Below are 21376 nucleotides of genomic sequence, written 5' to 3'. Positions count from 1 at the left end.
TCCAAGGATTTGTCATTCATTTTATAGGGGCTTCACAGATGGCTTTAATGGCCATCAGTTCTTTCAAAGCAAGCAATTGTGTCAGATTGTGGATGTGCTGAGCACAATGTGAAATGTTTTGTTTTTCTGTGTCACTGGGCCATTAAAGACAATCAATCCTAACTGTGAAGACCTCTGGCTGCGGTCAGCCCAGTGAGAAGCAGCAGAACAGGTGGAACCTTGTATGGCAGTCTCGGCCACATTGTACAAATATTTGTGAATGGTTCCTGTAAGATGTAAAAACGCTTTAAGTACCTGTACCACACCCTGCACTAAGGGTCAACGTCATGTGTCATTGTCAAACTAGGGGAGAGAGGGCAAAAAAAAATCTGACATGCTGGGCTTTTTTTTGGGATGTTTTGATCCGCTACAATCACTTTAGTTTCTGACTATCATCGGGCTGATATCTTAGATGATATTAAATTAGATTCACGTTTATTGTCATTGCACAGAGTACTAAGACAACAAAATGCAGTTTAGTATCTAACCAGAAGTGCAAAAAAGCAGTAAAGTGCAGAGTAATGTACAGAATTTTACTGAATAGAATGAATATAATGTGGAATAAACAGTAAGAGTATGAATTTGGTAGATATATACAGTACAAGCAGTGTCTAACTTTCTGAAGTGAAGCAAATAATTGAGCAGCAAGTTTCACTGGGTTGAGATGCACAATTATTCTACAATAATGGAGCACTTTTTTCTAAGTGGCTATTCTTGTACTCTGCGTCATCATTAATAGGTAAAACCCGTACTGTGAAGCCTTTGACAAGCCATTTCAGCACATCTGCAACCAGACATTGCCCATCTCTGGAAAAAAAAAAAAAAATTGGACTGCCATGATTTAGCATACACTTCCCCTTTGGTGTGTTTTATCTCAATTTAGCTGCTACCTGCTGTGATTCATATGGAGTGGCCCCAGCTTATTTCTTTTCATTTTTCTTCACTAAGAAGCCAGCAGTAATTGGCAGGTTGAGATTTTGACAAGGAAACTAAAAGGCAAAAAATTCAGTCTGCTATCACACTCAGTTGGTCGTGAAGCTGCCGGGTTTGAAAATGGTTCTGAAAAACTCAATTTGACTTCAATCTGCACACGCACGTATACTGTGAATTTCTCCAGGCATAAATGAAAGAAAGACAGGCTCTGAGAAGGGGAGGTCACTCTCATTTGAACCTTGTTCATAGTGACGTTTTAGATGCTTGAAATGTTTGCAAGTAATTGGTTTGTATAATTGGAAATAGTTAATTGCTGTACAGTGATCATAACAGTGTGTTAAATGTAGTCTGAATTGACTATCTGCACATGCTAATTGGCACACAAGTCAAATAGGTTTCACAGTTGCACAAAACAATACAATAATACACCACTTTGTCAACTATGACCCACAATATCTTCTTCACTTTCCCATCTGTCAAAGGCTTCCTGGCATAACTTAAAATCAAATTACAGAGCATCCCAACATCCTGGCTAAGTGTGTAGAGTGTTGTAAGGTGCAAACAATTATCATATTGTGCATGCTATCATGGTATGTTATTTCTCTGGGTCTACTGCTGCATCAGTCCTCTAATGGCCCCCACCCTAGTTTAATTGCTTCTTGTGTGTGTGCATGCTGCTGTAATGCTTACTGTATAAATACCAACCTCCACAAACACAGTATGTGTCTATGTATGTGTGGGTGACTACTAATCAGTGGAGACAGGGCCATTATTCAAAGAGGCATCTTCATATGTGGAGTTCTCAGCAGTCTAATTAACCCAGAGGACCAAACAACACTTTCAGACTTTGTGGCCTTGTGTTCTATTGTGTACCACACTGGCTGTAACGTTTACTTACTAATCAGCGGACTGGTAAAATCGTTTGGAGTACACCGCCAACGTTTTTTATGTATTGCATTAAAATAACTTGATCTTGCTTTGGTCCAGTAGTTATCCCTTCTGGTTGAATTGACATTTGGATACTCAAACAATTAATGTTACAATTAGTGTTTTTGCTAATACCAAACCTTATTTCTAGTGCCGCAGAGTACAAAAATCAAATCTATGTGGCCGGGTTAGCTCAGTTGGTAGAGCATGCGCACATATATAGAAGGGTATGCCTCGATGCAGAAGGTCCAGGGTTTGAGCCTGACCGGGACGATTTCCTGTATGTCTTCCCCCTCTCTCTTCCCCTTTCATAGCTGTCCTTTCCATTAAAGGCTGAAATGCCCAGAACAAATCTTAAAAAAAAGAAAATCTATATCTGTATGACTTTTGACCCTCAATGAGCTGTCCTCTATTAGCAACCATGTGACAAATTCTAATACTTGGTAAATTGACTCACATAGACACTCTTGATAAAGGTGGAGATAGCTTTCAGCAGTGGTAGAGGGTTGTAACGGCCATAGGCGCCAAACTTATTTTTTCCTAGTGGGTGCCTAAAACATGGAACTTTATATAAATAATATATTTAGATAATATATAAAGACTGTCACATCTCCATACAGTATTAGGTCAGATTATCGGTTAAAACGTGCACCTCACCAAAAAGAATAAATTAAGTTATTTCAAAACAGATACACACAGGGTGTAATTGCTACATTAGAGGATATTTAAACAAGCAGAAAAGTAATACAGCTACAATATTCCTGCTGGTTACTAAGCATTTGCAGCAGGGATACATTTTGGGCCCTGTCCTTTCCGCGATTAATAATATTGTCTTCTCTTAACATAATTGATAAACGCACCTTTCAAAAAAAACATGTATGCTCAGTCAATCTACCCTGTATGAAACTGACTTAAAATACACTCGACAGAAGAATCATTTTGGAAAAACAGCCAAAGATCATGATTTTGATTTATGATCCTTGCTCTGCTTGTCCGAACTAATGTCTGCCGTCGAAGTATAAGAAATACTGGAAAGTGATAGGGTGCAAAAGATTTAGCTTGTTTTTGTTGGCCTAATTCAAGAAGAGACACAGCTTAAATTAGGGGTGAGAGACAAGCTTGAACACACAGCAAATATTGACTCTTCTACAATTCAGTACAGCAACAGCCGTGACAGCAAATCTATGGCTTTTGGTTACTAAAGTCTGTTTTTCAGCAGCAACAGTCTCCCATCCACGGCTCTCCTACCATTGTATAAAATCCGCCAGGGGAATGAACCATCGATTGTAATTGTAATAATGATAATACAAATAATAAACATTTTTATCTGAAAAGGATTTACACAGGCTGGCCATGTGAGACCTATTTATGTTTTTACCCCGTGTAGCATTTGACAACATCATGCTGAAATGCTATTTAGAATTTTGGGATGGTTGGCAGCAGAAATAAATTCCTTAGACTCTTACATTTGATCCATAGAAGCTGTACTACAACACGTTACTTTCAATGCAAGACATTTTAATGACGTAACAAGTTGTACCATCAGTGGTCTCATCAGTGTGATTTTGTGTTGATGTCACTACCCTGTATGTAGTTTATCACCTTGTTAACAGGGCCAAAGGTTCAGTTTTCTGACATTAACTGAATCACAATGGCCTTTAACAGTCCTGAGAAGTGACAAGAGGTCTCCCAGTGCTCTACTTTATCACTTTGACACCTTTAAATATCATCACAGAGTAATGGGCCCCCTGCTCAGTATACAAAGGCGGGTTGTGAGCGTTTAAACTGTTGTGTGAAGGACAAACCGTAGTGTGAGAAGATAGATTTCTTTAGGAATATTATGCTTTTTAGAATTGCAATTCATATTGTCAGGGAATCCTCTGAAACAACACTGAGATGACTGTATGAGAAACTGTATGCATGCGTGTTCATACACAGTATGGATGGTTTCTCCCCATGCATGTGAGTCTTTGCACGCAAGAGTAAATTATTGATAGTTTGGAGAGTAAGTGAAATTACTCCATCTGCTGAAATTAGTTAAATATTTTGTTCAATTTCTGATCCTAGGAACTGAGATGAAGAGGATTTTTTTGCTGCTGGTTGGCAACATTACCAATTCTCTGTTTTTGTTTTGTTTTTGTTGCTTTCTTTCTCCTCCACATGTCAATCACTCATTTTTGTTTCAAATCAAGTACATTTTTTAAATTCATACCTTTATTCTGCTGCTCAGGCTGTCAGAAAGTGCTTTACACTGCAACAAATGGACAATTTGTGTGTGTGTGTCCGTTGCAGAGAGATTAAAAGTGTGTGTGTGTGTGTGTGTGTGTGTGCGTGTGTGTGTGCGTGTGTGTTGCGCTTGCCTTGGTAATGGCATGCTGCTATCTCTCTCCACGCTGCGCTGAACATAAATGACTTTCCTTGACTGCTCAAGTCGGATTCAAGAGAGAAATGAATGGAGCCTCATTTACTGTACTGCACTTGACATTCCAGCCAATCCCTATGTTCATTAAGAGTGACTTTTTTATGGCATTTCAACTTTATTTGGGAAAGCAACAGAAAGAGGCAAAGGTAGTGTGCATGCTGATTTCATTAAACAACCCTCATTCTGTAAATATGTAAATCACAGGCTTTTATTTTTTCAGCCCTTCTGCCATATCCTCTATAAACTTGACGGCTCTTTTCGTAATGAATTTGATGAGTGAGGTAGAGATGGTTTTCTAGTTCAATTTAAGTACTGCATAATGACTACATTATCACTTCACAACAGTTAATTTCAGAATAACATGTTTATGAGTGGCCAGGGGCTTGACTGGCCCTTGATGAAGCTGAGCTAAAGTGATATTGCAGTCTGAACTGCTGCTTCATAAAAACAGGACACAGGAAAGGTTTCAAACATGGCAGTGCTTTTAAAGTCAAAATAAACCATCACGAGGAGCTCTTTCACTCCCTGATATACACGTCCTGTCTGGCTGTGTTGTGCATCCCCAAGCCCCACTCACTTGCTCATTTGCAGAGTGCTTTCTCTACCATTGCTTCTTCAGAGTGTTTTCTCTGTCATTCTTTGTCGAAGCATGCACTTTTATGCTCTCCTGCCTAAGGGCCCTCAAAAATGGCATAGAAGCAGTGGCAGCTCGGGACCCTACAATCTTCACAATGGAAAAACCAATGGGCAGATTCATCTCTTGGGTCTGACACAAAAAAAATGGGGCCAGGATGAATAAGTTTGTCCTGAATCCTGGGAGAATACAGAAGGCTGGAGGAGCGATGTCTGGCTACTCCAATATCTATCAGGCCTACAGCTCCTGGGGGGCCATCACAGCAATCGATAACACTCCTCGGTGTAAGGCTGAAATATGGTCTCTCCACAGGGCTGGAGGAAACCTGTGCTGTGGTTGTTGCACCTTGAATACGAACACCAATAAATGGATTGTCTCTTGGTTCATTTGCTTCTCTCATCCCTGGTAGATAAAGCTGTCTACTCCATTTTGGTTAAAAGGCTAGGGCACCAACAAATCACCGGATCATTTCATACCTTGAATAGAAAAGCTGTAAATAAATGTCATTAACTGGGACTGTTTTGAGGCTGTTTAGTATTTCATGCCAGATGAGTGTTTAATGACGTTTGTTCGATTATGGTTGAAGGTAAAACACCTCTGGTCTGAAAAATAGGTGGCGCCAGACCATCTCGGTTGAAATGCATAAGCTACTGAAGTGCTGAGGCAGTAGATGGCAACATTGATAAATTGCTCCCCATCTAGTCAGATCTATGGCCCTGAGGAATCCCAGTCTTTCCTCTGGGGTGTCTGTATGACTTGGAGAGAGCAGACTGAAACCTCCAGAGACAACCTGTGCAGTAAGATGCATAAGTGCCATGTTTAGGTTATGTAGATGAGCCACACTGGCAGTTTCACTCCAGGGATAGCTTTATCGAATTGTCCTACTTTATTCTAGACTAAAATATCTCAACTATCCCATTGACTGCCATGACATTTTGTAGAGATATTATTGGTCCGCAGAGGATGAATCCCACTGACTTTTCATCTAGCACTATCATCCACTGAAAATGTCAGTTTGTCCAATACTTGGTTTAAGACCAAATACCTGCAAAACTGAATGACATTGAGCCTCAGTTGACTTTGTCCTTAGTGGTACAATAATTGGCTATGTTAGAATTTAACATGCTAAACTAAGGTTGTGAACATGGTAAACATTGTTCTTCCAAGCATCAGCATGTTAACATTGTCATTGGGAAACAGCAGCAAGCGTGAGCGCAACTCTTATGCTGCGTTTCATTAGTGGTTCCACGTGCCCTCGTTCACTTGTCCTTATCCCTTGATATTACGTAACAGCATACGTCGCACAGAGGCCACTTGGAGATCAGGTAGATAGTGGGCGAGGCAGGAGCGGGGGATTAAATTGGAGCGCACCTGCCCTTGGTCACTTTCAGCCCCAAACTATACGGATCGACCGCCAGTTGTAGGCTTAGCGCTACTGCTTCAAGTGTGTTTTATTTTCCATCTTATTTTCCATTAATTATTGAACAATGCATGTGCAGCAAAAATCGTCTGATGTCAGACTAGTTTCAGATGTAATAATTCCTTGCTGTGTCCATATTTTAAACTGTGAAGCATGCAAAAAGAACACCAATACATTTTGACTAATTTAGCTAGGAGATTAAATTAAAAATATAAATCAATTACAGAGATGTCTCAAAGGCATTGAGCTTTGAGACTGAATTTCTTCTCTGACTCCCTAATCGCCTCGCTGCACCAGTTCATTAGAACAGTGATGAGCAGAGAATTGGCACTTAAAGAAATCAAAGCCTGTACACAGAAGACCATAGGTATGCAGAGTATTTTTGAATAGACTTCATAGATTCATAGTAGAGACATCATGTAAAGACAAGGCTGAAGCTACTCTGAGAACACTTAACCGAGTCTAGTGTCTACAAACAAGGTGTTCACACTAGATTCACACCTGCTGTTTTGCTCCAGTGTCTTTAATATGTACATTCATTCATCGGATTAATATTTTAATGTTACAATTTTCACTGATTCTTCTGCATATTCTTTAGTGCTTGGACAAGTGCATCTGAAAAAGAGATGCTGCAGGGGCGGAACATGAGACTGAAGAACAGACAAAAAGAGCCAGAGTGCTTTTCCTTTAGAGATTTCAGCCTTTATTCCCAGACAGAGCCTGAGCCTCCTCAACGCATTCAGAAACAACCTATGAACTGCTCACCAGGGTGAGGGTAAGGGGATTTGGAGTCATGGCCATCAACTGCCCCACATATCCCCCTCTTTAATTCTACAAATGAGCTCTGATCAGGCCCAATCTGCATTGCATCTGCCAGAACAGAGCTCAGCTGTCTGTCTCTGACTCCTCTCTGCCACCCACTGATGTGAAATGATCAGTTGGTGCATGTTCTGAACAAAACTTGCAGCCATGGTTTCAGTTTTGTGTAGATTTTATCATAGTAATCCATGTACAGTAATTGCTGTTGAGACATTTCACTTAAATGTCAACCTGCTGTTGGCTCTAAATGAAAAAGTCAGGGGAACACCAAAGTCATAAGGATTCATCCTCTTGGAACCATGGATATCCATGGTTCCAATTGGATTGCATGGCAATCCATCCAGTAGTAGTTGGGATATTTCAGTCTGGACCAAAGTGGACCGATGACTGACAGACATTGTCAACCCTAAAGATACGCTGATGGCATGGTTTAAGTGTTGTGCAGATAAGTTTTAATGACAGAAGCTAAGAGCCACATAACTATATCTCTTTAGCTAATACAGTATGAGGATTTTTTTGCATTTGTATAACTACAACAGGAAAAACTGAAGCACTACAGATGTAGTCTTGCATCTTAAGGTAGACAGTTGGAATAAGAGATATTGGGCAGTCCTGTCCAAACACATGCTTTTCCAACAGATAATGTTCTTACAGACTTCAAAGCTCTAATGAGATCCCCAAAAGCTTTGGAAAGAGTCCTGACATTCTTCCATGAGAGCCATTTCATGTTAAATCCTTGAAGTGTTAGGTAGGATAAAAAGATTTTAATGAGCGCCTTTCCAGAAACGCCCACATACCCGTCCCTATTCACCCTGACAGCAGTAAATTATGGGCTAACGGATTTCTCTAACACATTAAGAATGAAGTTGAAATGGGCACGATCTCATCTATAAAAGGAAATGCCAAGTGCTTTTTCCTCTTGCTGCCTTTTTATTTGAATAATGAATGCTTTTTGTTTAAAGTGGTGTTTGTCTTTGCAAATGCACTTTCACTATTTCTCACACAGCTCAAATTCCTCAAAGGTAATTTTCAAATGGCAATTGCCAATATTATTAACCACAGGCATCTGCAAACATTGGGTATGTGACACTGGCAGTGTTGTTTTGTGTGTTCGTGGGTTGCAATAATCAAAAAGGAATTTTATTCCTGAGAAAGAGGACAGCTGATTAGGGACACACTGAGCTCAGAGCTTCTCTACCAAAAACTCGCTGGAATGTCTGGACTCATTGCCAGCTGTGACGATGATGATAAAAATTATAATGGTGAGATAAGGATAATAAAATGGTAATATTTTATCTCTTGTATAACCTTCATGAGGGAAGCATGGGATAAGTTGTTATTTGATATCACAGTAATGGCATTTTCTGTAGGTAGGCTGGACTCCCATGGGTGAGCAGGAAGAATGGAAAATAATCAGCCTCCCCCTGTGATGATTACTCACACTCTGCCAGGTATGGATGTGTCTGGCTTTGAGACGTGAGGACAGCTCTGTTGGTGTCCCTTGCGGGGAGCAATGAAAACTTGACTGGATTGATTATTGCCCAGGGAGTGTTTGGCCTCACATTCTGCTGTCTGTGGCCGCTCAACTCTCTGCCAGACAGAAAACTCAATCATCACGTTTTCCAGAGAACTTTGACTTTTCAACTTTTTCTGCCTCAGGAATTTATCATTTCCTCTTTGTCTTAACAGATACAAATGTGGAGTCAGAAATGCTGATGATATTGGTGCATTTGTTAAGTATGGTAGTTTTAGAGATTATAATCTGGCCCCAACATATTGACCATGTTATGACATCTCACCCTGAAGTCCACCGTCATCTTTAGTTTTGACAGCGTTCAGCTCCAGGTTGTTCTAAACCGCAGTTTGGACTTATCTTGTCACAAATCTTTGGTCTGAATTCGGCTTGAGAGTTTGAATGCAGGACTTTCACTTGAAGTAGATTTCTTTTTAAGATTATTTTTTGGTCTTTTTGGCCTTTAATTGATAGGACAGATGAAGACCGGAAAGGGGGGGGATTACATGCAGCAAAGGGCCTCAAGTCAGAATCGAATCCGCGGCCACTGCGGTAAGGACTGAGCCTTTGTACATGGGGCGCACGCTCAACCAGGTGAGCCACCCGGGCGCCCCAGTAATATTATATACAGTATGGTATGAGTACTTTTACTTCTACCACTGCTCTACAGCGCAGCATATTTCAGTTTGCTCCAATTCCCTCAGTGGAAGTTTAAAGTGAAACCATAGCTTTCATCAATCCCAACAGATCTGTGTCTGGCTGCAAAATTCCTCTTTACCTGTAGGATAGAGCTTTTAGATAGTCTTTATTGTCCCATAGAGATAATCATTTCCACACATCTTCTTTCCATAGTACAACACCACATATAGAACACATAAAACATGTAGCACATATACGAAATACATCACATTAAGACACCCACATAGACATATCAAATGTGAAAACTGCAAAACAACTGAAGGGATGGTGGCAGTAATATAGTTCAGCATTGTGATGGCGGTGGGGACAAAACTTCTTTTGAAATAGGCTTTAGTCCAGTTCAGTGCTCTGTATCTGCGGCCGGATGGAAGTAGTTTGAAGAATAGTTTCAGGGGATGGTCTGTGTCAGCTGCTATTGTACGTGCTAGGCGTGTGATGACTGTGTCATTCATGTCTGATAGGCTGGGTGTGGGGAGACTGATTATCTTAGAGGCAATATGTGTGATTTTAATGATTTTGTTTTTGCAGGTGGCGGTTAGCATTGTGTAAAAACAGGGTGAGCAGTACAGCATGGTGGGTTGGATGATGCTTTTGTAAAGTAGGGGCAGGAGGTAGTGGGCAACAGACAGGGCTTTCAGTTTGCGTATGACATGTAGTCTTTGTTGTGCGCGTTTCTTGATGTAGTGTGACGGCAAATATTCAAGGTGTCATTCAACGAGCAGTTTCATCAAAAACAAATCTCTTTGCTTAATGACATTCGATTTGTGTCGTTAACAACAGAAACTTGATATGACAGAAAAAATAGAGGCTTCATCGGAGAAACCACACATGTAATAACAGAAAACAAGTGAGAGAATATGTGAAGCTGTTGAACTTTATGCAGATTAGAATTGCATTACATTTAATCCCTTGACCAGTGTGATAGGAGGAACAAGTTGTTGAAAACAAGGTTGAACAAAATAACCATAGAACATCAGTTTTGTTCACATACGCTCCAGTTGGTGATTGGCGATGTCCTTCAAGAGACCAGGGCAATCAATAGAACATTAGCTAAAGCCACAGTCTTAAAGCAGCCCTCCATGCCAGCACTCATCTCCCAACAACGAGATGAGAATTATTTTCAGCAAACAAAAAACAACTAAGAAAGGCGTTTAGCAGATCCCCTAAGGAGCTACTAAAAATATACCTTGACACTTGAAAGCAGCTGTTTGTCCTTCTGGGACTCCAACACGGACACATTTCCAGTAGCAATGAGGGTCCTTTTACTGCTTTACAGTATTTGCAGACATCAAACTACCACTAACATGTACTGTATGCATATGCAATACTGAGTGATACTACTACTACTACTTTGGAGCTAAACTGTTACAGCTATAGTATGAAGTATATAGTATTTCACCAAAGGTTGGACAGACACACTACGTGCCCCTCTTTTCAAGCCTTTCTGTACTCGTATATTCTTCGATGAGGCTGAACAGATGGAAGCGGGCAGTGAAAAAGAATGGCATTTCATGCTTAAATCCAGGTAATCTTTTTCTGTAGTCAGGTAGACAGCCTATTGCGCCGTTGTTGCCCAGGGCACCTTGTCCTCACTGCAGCTGGGGTCACATCCCAAAGGTGTTAACCATACCTAGGCTGTTCAGAATGCGATGCCAAACGAAGGGATGCTGAGGCTGTAATCCTCTGCTCCTTCTGCAGCCAAAGTCATTTCTGTCAAACACCCTTTTTTGTTCGATTATGTTTAAGTATGCACTGCTTTTTTTCACTGAAATGTATATGATTTTGTTTGGCATGAAGATAAGAGCCTTCACACTAAAAAATGTGTGGTTACATACAATATTAAGCTGATTTAAAGAATGATTTCTTTTTCACTATAGGCTGAACTTTAGTTTGACTGGTTTTGCATTTGCCATGATGGATTACTGTATTTCTAAGTGTGTCTTTCTTACTCTCTTGGGAACCTTTGCTCACAGTGCAGTATTCTTTGCACTTTGTCAAAGTAAAAAGTGAAAGAATATGTTGCATAATTTTGATGATGGATGGATGGATGAAAGTAAGTCCAGGTTACTTCTTAGCGGTACTTTGTTATATTTGCATGCCATTTTCTGACAATTTTACAAAAAGTTAAGCTTCTCACACATTATGTGTTGGCATGTATAATGTTATCATCCAGCATCAGAGCAAATGACATACTAACAGATACAATCCAGTACCTAAGTTCATCCTCACAGATCTGCAGCATGGCTGCAGACATCGGCAATGCAATAGTTAAACAATGTTTAGAGACAATTCCAACAACTTCTAACCTAGAACAAACTTATCTTCCCACAAAACATATTTGAACAGAAGTCGTGATTAATTTATCAGTGTTACTATTTTATCCAGCCACTTAAGTTAACTTTTAGTGTTAAACAGTAGCCATGGGTGAGTGCTCCTAAAGTACATTCAACCACTGAGGTATGATTTCTGATTATCTTTTCATTTATTTGTTGTAGGAGAAACAATATGATTTGTGTCAGATGCACGAACCAGATGACTTTTTCATTTTGTGGTCTAGAATCCTGACAGTCCTCATAAATTGCTCAGAGATAGCGTCGGCCGTCAGGCAGAGATGCACCGGCAGTCAACTGTGTCAAAGCCATCCTGTTGTCATTACACTTCCATTAACAGCCACATCACCCTGCTGCCATGTGCGCTGGGCTGAAACCAGCAAGACTTATCATCACTGTCACAAAGCCTTCGTATCTGACCTTCAGACATAAACCGGTACGCTGCAGGCAGACTGCTTCACCCTCTCCACAGTCATTACACCCACTCTGGGTGAATGGCAATTCATTTTGTGTGTGTGTGTGTGTGTGTGTGTGTGTGTGTGTGTGTGTGTGTGTGTGTGTGTGTGTGTGTGTGTGTGTGTGTGTGTGTGTGTGTGTGTGTTGTGTGTGTGTGTGTGTGTGTGTGTGTGTGTGTGTGTGTTTTAATGTGTGACTGATGCCCACACATATACATTTTGGCACTACATTTAATAATTTTAATGAAACTAATTTGACCTTTGCCAGGTTGGCATGGAAATCCTCTTCCCGATTCAAGAAAAATGCTAATATCCTGTATGAGATATTTGATTGAATGTGGGATTACCCAAGTCCTCTTATTACAGTAGTCCTATGGAAGTGCATTTCTGTGAACTGTACGTGCCCAGACTTTAATAATTTCCATCAAAGGGAAGATTATCAGAACCTTGTTCACTTTGACAGACGTCGTCATATCATAGTTGGCCTCTTCATCTTACTGAGAATTTGTGCAGATGATATATTTCCTTTTTAAAGCAAAGAGCTCACTGAGGATATGTAGATTAGGGAAATAAAATGCAGTGTGAGAAAAGGGAGTCATGCACAGCCTGTGGGGTAAATTATTGAAATACAAAAAAATACATCATAGAATCATTTACACATTTTTAACCAACGGACAGCTGGTGGTCTTCTCTGACCTCCACATCCAATTCTTCTTTGTGTCAAAACTTGCATAGCTCAGGCAGCATAAAGCTCAACCCTTGCATATTATCTGCTAAAACTAATTAGTAATAGTAGTAATAATAACTAGTAATAATGAAGTCATTCAATGGTTATCATAGTGTTATCTCAAGATGCTAATGGGTCCAAATGGAAAAATAATATACAGTGTTATGTGAGATACAGACTAATACCTGTGTTGTTGCTTGTAGTGTAGCTCAGTGCATTCACCATTAATCAAAACACTTTAAACATTATTTCCCAGCATGGCTTTTGAAATACATTAACAGGAACTTGCTCAGAAATTGCCCACCTCTAACTTCTTCAATAACTTGTATTTATTTGCTGTTGATAGGTTGTTGCCCGGAATTTTTATGAAGAGATATTAATCAATTTGGTGTACAAATCACGTGTAACAAAGCCTGGGAGTGAAAACCGGCTGGTCCATAGAAATCTCATCAGTTGAGTATAGGGTTGTTTGCTTTTGTAACTACTAAATCTACTTTTTATTATGATAACACTGCACAATCTTCTGTTTATCTTTTGTTGTTTTATGTTTTATTGCCCCACAGGAAGTGAAGTAATGTAAAGTATTTCACAAAGATAATTTCTTACTACATATTTATGCTTCTTATTCTCTTTAAGCTTCAGGGACTAAAATGTTCTACCACCAAGATCATCTTAGTTCACTGATTTACAAATGAGAAAGTGATCTTATGTAACACTAAGAGGCTTTGGTGAAATCTGGCCTTTTTAAAAAATCTAAGATCCTTTCTCAAAGTTTATTGGAAAATATTACAACAATAAGGGATCATATGTTATTTACGGATAATAACATCCATAAAAAAAACTGTTTTATTCTGTACAAAGCAATATTAGTCTAGTGTGAGTTCTATACAAAATATTCATTAGCTGGATTGATACAGTAACGTTTTCAAATTATAATACAACAGCATATTACAAGATCATAAATTACACTGGGGCTATAATGATAGCCCCATAATGTTCTTTTAATATGCATTCATGATTACTTGAAAACATGCAATGAAAACATTGCATGAAGTGTTTTGATCCTTTTGTTGAAAATGTAATTCTGAAAGTAACCCAGACCTTTATTCTCAGAGGATTCAGGATGTAAATAAAAGATTACAATACAGTGCTTGGTATTAAATATACCAGAAACAGAAAAGATGATAGAAATGCAAAAAGGAGAGTTATCCCTGAAATTACCCCTGGCAGTCTAATCTTAAATCTCCTCACCTGATTATCTGCTCTACAGAGAACCATTCAGGTACTGCAGGGGAGGAAAGGTGCCATTATGAAAGGAAAGAAGGAATAGTTACCCAAGATGACACATACAGTATACATACACCTACACATACCAAAGCGTCTATACATTCCACACACTACTCACTCCACTGTTGTCTCTAAACATACAGAGCATGGTGTACAACTACAGAGAATAATGCTTCAACTCGAACACTATCTGATTCTGCAGCATTGTTCAAACAACTGTGTTGTGCTAGTGAATCAGGACTGAAACATCAACTCATACTGGACCAAACAAGGGCTAAAAAAATATTGAACGAATCCAGTGCTGAAACACTAGTGATTAGACTGGACAAGAGCCAAAACACCAGTGAATATTGAACCAAACTGAACCTAAAACAACAGTTTTTTTACGACTGGACTAGAGCTAAAACACCAGTGAATAATGAACCAAACTAGAGTTAAAACTGTGATTGTTAGACCAAACTAATTCTAAAACGCTAGTGATTATTTTGTTTTTGACTGGACTAGAACTAAAACACCAGACTAGAACTACATTAAAACACCAGTGACTATTAAACCAAACTGGAGTTAAAACACCAGTGGTTTCAACACCAGTGAATTTCAAACTCCATATAGGTTATTGTGTAATTTATAGTGGTGGTTTTTGGGTGGATCCAACAGCGACTATTGCTGTCATGACAAGCTTGGACCTCATTATGGCCACCCACAAAACGAGCGATAATAATTTCAGGATTCATTTAACGGGGCACTCTAAAAGAACAATTTGGCATGTGGAGTGACTCTTGGCTCATGCGTTCATGTTAACCAGCAACAGCGTACGCACCAGTTGGTTGTCTTTAGTGATGTTTTTGTGGTGGTGTTCATTATCGCATTTCACAGATTTCTTTAAATACATTTCCATGAAGGTTGCAGTGTAGAGTGAGTTGGATTATTAGGCTCATAAATATGACATTTATGAGAATCAGGATAATAAATTCCTGACCTTAAGGACCCATATTATTTTGTGTGTGTGTGTTTGTGTGTGTGTGTGTGTGTGTGTGTGTGTGTGTGTGTGTGTGTGTGTGTGTGTGTGTGTGTGTGTGTGTGTGTGTGTGTGTGTGTGTGTGTGTGTGTGAGAGAGAGAGAGAGAGAGAGAGTTGATTCAGCTCATGTCAGCAGTAGGTTGTGAAATCTTGATATGCTGATGTTGTTTCCAAGGTAGCCTTGCTTTGCCAGACCTCTATTTTCATTGTTCCAGGACAGAATTTCCAAGGTAATGTTTACGTATGTTATGTTTTCTAAGCTGCTGTCACATACAGTATCCTATACTATGAAACCATACATATAAACACATGAGGTACAGTAAGTATAGTTCTTGAATCTGGTTGACAACAAACATATTTAATTTGTAGTGTATTGCCGCTTTAATTGCCACCTTTTTAAAGATCCTAACACATTATTTATTTGGATAACTAGCAGCAACATGATGCTCAACCCTGTGTGTCAACAACATATCTTCCTATAACACCATATTATTGGAGCTTCTACTAATAAAACAAGCTGCTTTCTATTTCAAGGGATCATTATGAAGTTATTTTTAGTGAGATGTCAAATGTGGGAAAGTTAGTTTTAGAAAGTTTTGTGGTGATATAAAACACACCATTCTGGCCGACAGGGACATTTGGATAATGAGTCTCCTCAGATATATTGTGTCAGATTTTAAAACCGCTCTGAAATAAACATGCTACAGTAAATGAAGAATATGTGCATGACATTCACCTAGATGCAGAGTTTCTTTGAATCTATTTAAGCCCACAAATTGAGGCAACATTTGGTTTCCTTAACTAGATCTGTAATTTCATCATTTGACTACTTTTAACAGTATTTAGATGGAATCTGATTAGCTTCATTTAGATACATAGTTATTGGAGATCTTTATGGTATAGTGTTGCTAATGACATATCATTTATTGCCATAGGTACAATTTAATTTTGGTTACCCAAAAGTTCAGAGGTTAGCTGATTTTGCAGGAAAAAAGGTGGTTGCCACAATCAATATACTTGAACTTGTATCAGTCAGTTGACAGGAGATCCTCTCTGCACTACCTCTGCCTCAGAAAAAAATTTAGAGGTGATATTATTTCGCAAACACATTATCTTTTTACAAATTGAATCAACTGTAACACAAGCTTACATGTTGGCTTTCACCCAAAGCTTCAGACTTTCTTCAGAAGAGTTTAGAGTGTGTTTACCTGCAACATTCCTCGTAAAGTGAGAGTGCATGTTGCTGTATATGTTGAATACATTTCATTACATATACAACCCTGAAGCCCACTAACAACAAGGGTCTGAGCACACTGTATATATTTTAAGCCCAGGCTTTTTAATATGTGCATGACATTAATAATTAATACATTTAAAGAATTGTATCTGTTTGGGTGGCTATCAGTAAGTTCTTCTCCCATCTCATGTTCCTTTTGTTGTCACTTGACTTTTTGTCCAAGTGTTCCTTTTCAATAATGCAAATGCCACTTAAAGCACGGAGGAACATGTTGCAATCAGTGCAGCATCTCAGCACTTGATTGTGAAGGATCTTGTGAAGGTAATATGCAGATGTGCTAAAGCAGCTCTGGAAGGAATCAGCGAATGGTCTCATATGACTAGTCTGATCACATACTTTGCCTCTCCCAGAAATCTAAATTAATCAGTTCATGGAGTACAGTGCTATATGTACTCTTCCCAGGTCTATTTGAGCTTTCTCTCTGAGGAATATAAAATATGACCATCAGCACATGAATTACACACCCAATTTTAAATCATACAGCTAGTGAAAAAAATAGACTGATACTGTTCCCATGACTGAGACTTACAATAGACTAGTTGAACAGTGTAAGTAAATGCTTAAGATCTCGTGGTTATTTTTGTAATTCTTAGGCTGTTGCTGTTGATTTCTTTAGTTTTTGCAGGCCCACGACAGTGACTGTTCTCAGCGATTTCAAATTAGTGGGCCAGGCTGGGGCCAAATTTGATTCACCCTATGTTTGGTTCTCCAAAAGACTAACAATATATAATAATAAACATAAGAATACTCATTCAGTCATTCTTTCTCCCCCCTTGGAAACACCATTGGTTCCCGATACATTTTGATGCTCAAAAATCATTTGAAGCATCAATACATCATTAGGAAAATCTATCCTGAGCAGTGTTGTGTTTGACAAAAGAGTGACAATCCATTTCTCTAAGATGTTTATGTCTCACCCACAAAGCCATGGTCAAATAAACAGCTTGAATGTTCAACCCCTGGATCGTTGACTTCAATACCAATCATCCATCTACTTGTTCTCCAGCTGGCCTTCAGCCAGCCTGCTATTGATCTGGCACCGTGTTAAACTGTCACTGTGTGGAAGATTTGGAGCTGCATGGTTCAGACGAGGTAATTTTCTTCTTTTCTTTCGAAATGTGTTACCCAGGTATCTCTGCGTGACATCCTCAGGGCCATGGCTGACATTTTCTCTCTCAGCAGGATGTATTCCTGCTTCTTTATATAGCCAGACTGATGGCCTTGTCAGTCTCCTTTCCAAGGATCCACAGAATTATCTTCAAAGACTAATTGCAGCTGTTTCAGGGTCGGGAATTCAAAGGGGGGTATTTTTTATTGTAAATTTGACTCAGGATGTTTCAGCCCACTTCCATTAAAAATAAAAAAAATAAAAACTGTAAACTGTTCTTTCATTGTCAATGAGGTACAGTCCCATGTTTTAGGTTAAATAAATGTTCAGACTACAGTAGTTGTACCCAGCCAAAAGCAGTTGAAATCAGACATATACATACTGACATATACAGCAGCATCAAATTCAGGCTGAGATTACTTTATTCAACTGCTACTTAAGATAGGATAAACCTTTATTGATCCCCAGAGGGAAAATATAGTTGTTATAGCAGCACAAAACTGCAATAGAACAGATAGAGAAAGTAAAGGAATACATAAGAGGTATATACTGTAGTGTAAAAAAAATTACTTTTGCCTACTTGTTTAGTAAAATCTGGACATAAATGCAGTGGTAGAAAATAACTAAGTACATTTACTGTACTCAAATAAAAAAATGTAGGTAATGTATTGATAATTTCCATTTGATGCCACCTATAGTTTTACTGCTCTATATTTTAAAGTAAAGTACTTTCTAATCCACTACATTCATTTTACTATAATACTTCCTACTTTGTACATTTACATTTTGCATACCAAACATGATTTTTAACAAAATACAATGCATTTCTATAAGTTTAAAATACCCAACATTGTACAAAACTAGCTTGACTAGCTTAAGCCTTAGACTGTTGCTTACATATTAAGGCATCAGTAATGCTATAATCTAGAAATTTAACTCTCTCAAAGGGTTTATTCTGCAAAATGGGTATCCTTACTTATGCTGTCGATATCTTCTATAACAGACGCAATGGCGGAATCTACACATCTCAATTCTTCAACGGCAGCCATCTTTGTTGTATACAAATTCAACCCAAGCGCTCTTTGGTGACGTGGTTGATTATGTTACTGTTGATCATCTGACCATCATTATATAAAGCCCACCCTGACAATTTGATTGGTCCGAACAGCTCTGGTTCGAGCGTAGTTGCTCCAGAACGAACTTCCCGACCTCAAATGTTGCGGGTGGGGCTAAGTTTGGCTGGCATCCAGGCTAGCTATCAACAATGATGCTAACTAGTGTGAATAATAAGTAGTCTGTTTTGTACACATGACTGTCACTAATCTAATACAACTATGACTCAACTTGTTCTATCCATGTACTGTAAAGGGAAACATCCTCTAATGCATTTCAATGTTCCTACCTTTTTGCGGCTTAAAAATAGCAGCATTTTGTGATCTGGCATACAGGCGGTAATTTTTGCATCTTCAACGGCTGTAATAAGCCCGCTATGAATGCCCATTTTGATTGGTGGGGTAGGAGAAGTGAAATGTTTATGACAGCGGAAGCCTTTAAAGTCTTTCGAGCAGCTGTCTCCACAGACCATCAAGGTCTTGTTAGAATTGTATTATTATATTGATTTGGATGTGTAGCCTGAAGCTGCCTGTGCCCTTGCTTATTGCAGACAGCCAGGATCGGTTTCGTTCGGCAAGAGAGAGAAACTGGGTGACAGCAGACGGATGGCCAGAGAGTTAAAAGCAGAAGGCTTGTCAGTTTGAATCTTGGCTGGGAACATCTTTTATTGAGAAGTGGATAAGATGTGCTTTTTGAGCTTTTCTGTTATTTAATATTTTCTGTAATTTTGTCCCTGAGCAATGTGTTCATTCTGCCACCACCCAAACCCCAGACTCAGTTAAAGAAATACTTCAAAATGTTGGGAACTACTTACTAGCTTAGTTACTTGTCTTTGGGGAAGATTGATACCACTATACTTGTTTAAGCTAGAGCCATCTGAGGATAAAGACTGGAAGCGGAGGGAACCTACAAGTCTTGCTCTGTCCAAAACTGAAGTTAAACAGCAATGTAAAGATTACAATTATATTGGATTAACATCGCTTACTATACCTATAATCAATCAATGTTACCTGTGTCCATCCTGGTAAGGGTTGGTGGACTGTAAAATATCAGGAACAACAGTGGAAAAAGGTCTTGTATGTTGTACAAATGTATTTTATAAATATATTAGACTGCTATCAATAAACCAAACCAACCAAGCAAACATGATATTTTCAAGAAACCTGATGATACCTATGGTCATGCTGTAGGAGTTAGTGGGCAGAAAAAGGAACACATTCAACCATCTATGCAAAATACACAGGCCAAAACTAACACGATTCTTTTGCTCCTTTGTCCTTTGGTTCTTATGAAGCAGCTACATTTCTCGTCTGTAGCAGATGTAATGCCTTACACTGCATTTCCACCTCAAGGTTCCTCTACTGTTAATAATCACGTTCTTCCTCAAATTACCAAGCTTCTAAAGACAAATCGGGTAGAATAAGATACTATTTTGTATTCTAGGATGGATAATGATATACAGGCTACTCATACAATATGAGGGAAAATGACACCAGCACAGCATTCTGTCTGTCAAAGAAATCTCAAAAAATTTAGAATAGAATGTATAGTACGTTTGTGTGTGTTTTTTTTTTTTTTTTTTAAAGCACATTAAGTCTGTATGAGTCTGTTGTGGAAGTAGGCATGTAAGATTTGACCCAGCGTGGGTGCCTGTGAGAATTGCACTCCACTGACAGCTAGCTCATAAATACACTGAAACGCTAAAAGGGTCAGAAAAATGCACACAGCATGAGGACAAATGTGCAGTACAATAGACTGTATGTATAGGGAGCACAGGAAGTAAATAATTTTTCTTTTCTGTGCAAGCATGACTGTGAGTGTGTGTATGGTGTCTTTTGTACTTTTTTTTCTTTGGCCCTCCTTTAATGTGATCACTTTCTTTCTTTTTCTTTTTCTTTTTCTTTTTCTTTCTCTTTCTCTTTCTCTCGCTCGCTCTCGCTCTGAGTTTGCGTACCTGCTGAGGTGTGTGGTAGTTTTGTGTTAGCTGTCTCCAAAGCGACCAACTTCTCACATCCCACTCTCTGACACAAACAAAAAAAGCATCTGTGCAGAGAGGGGGTGTCAACATTGCAAACAAAACAACAGATCTGACTACTACAGTGCAAAGTAGGTGATATCTGTGTTTCATTTACATCTGTAAAAATGTTATAATAGGCCAAAGGCACGTGCTGTTCCTGCTGAACCTCGTCTCTTGCTCGTATCAAATGATTTCATGTGACTCCGTTTTGAGATTTTCCTCCCGCTTTATGCTGTTTGCTGTTGTTGCAACTTTTGTAAATATTATGAACAGTAACAATATGTAGGGGTCTAATTATGTATTCCATTTTGCATGTTTAAAGGTCCTATGAAATAGGATTGTTACTTCCTTAATATTGTATAAATGTTTCGCTGGGGCAGGGCATTAGTGTAGCATAAGCTGAACACTGAGCTGGCAGCAGTTTTCAAGGTTCAAGTGCCCATTTCATAGCATGTTAATTGTACTGTAACATTAACATTTCATGTTTGAATTAATCAAATGCCTTGGTACACCAGACACTCTAAAAGCTTTGTGTATGTTTGTGCTTAAATAATAGCACCCTCTTTCTGTTTCATTAACAAAACCAGCTAATTCTGTGCTGAAGTGACTCATTTCAC

At 38.9% G+C, this 21376-nt stretch overlaps 1 protein-coding gene across 2 annotated transcripts in view; it reads left to right on the top strand.

Moving 5' to 3' along the window:
- rgs6 (regulator of G protein signaling 6) overlaps positions 1 to 21376 on the top strand; it is an 85465-nt gene that overhangs the window by 41925 nt on the left and 22164 nt on the right. The window lies entirely within an intron of this gene.

Source organism: Perca fluviatilis, chromosome 18 (genome assembly GCF_010015445.1).
Source record: "Perca fluviatilis chromosome 18, GENO_Pfluv_1.0, whole genome shotgun sequence".
NCBI classification, from domain to species: Eukaryota; Metazoa; Chordata; class Actinopteri; order Perciformes; family Percidae; genus Perca; species Perca fluviatilis.
This window is presented reverse-complemented; position numbering and strand designations above follow the sequence as displayed.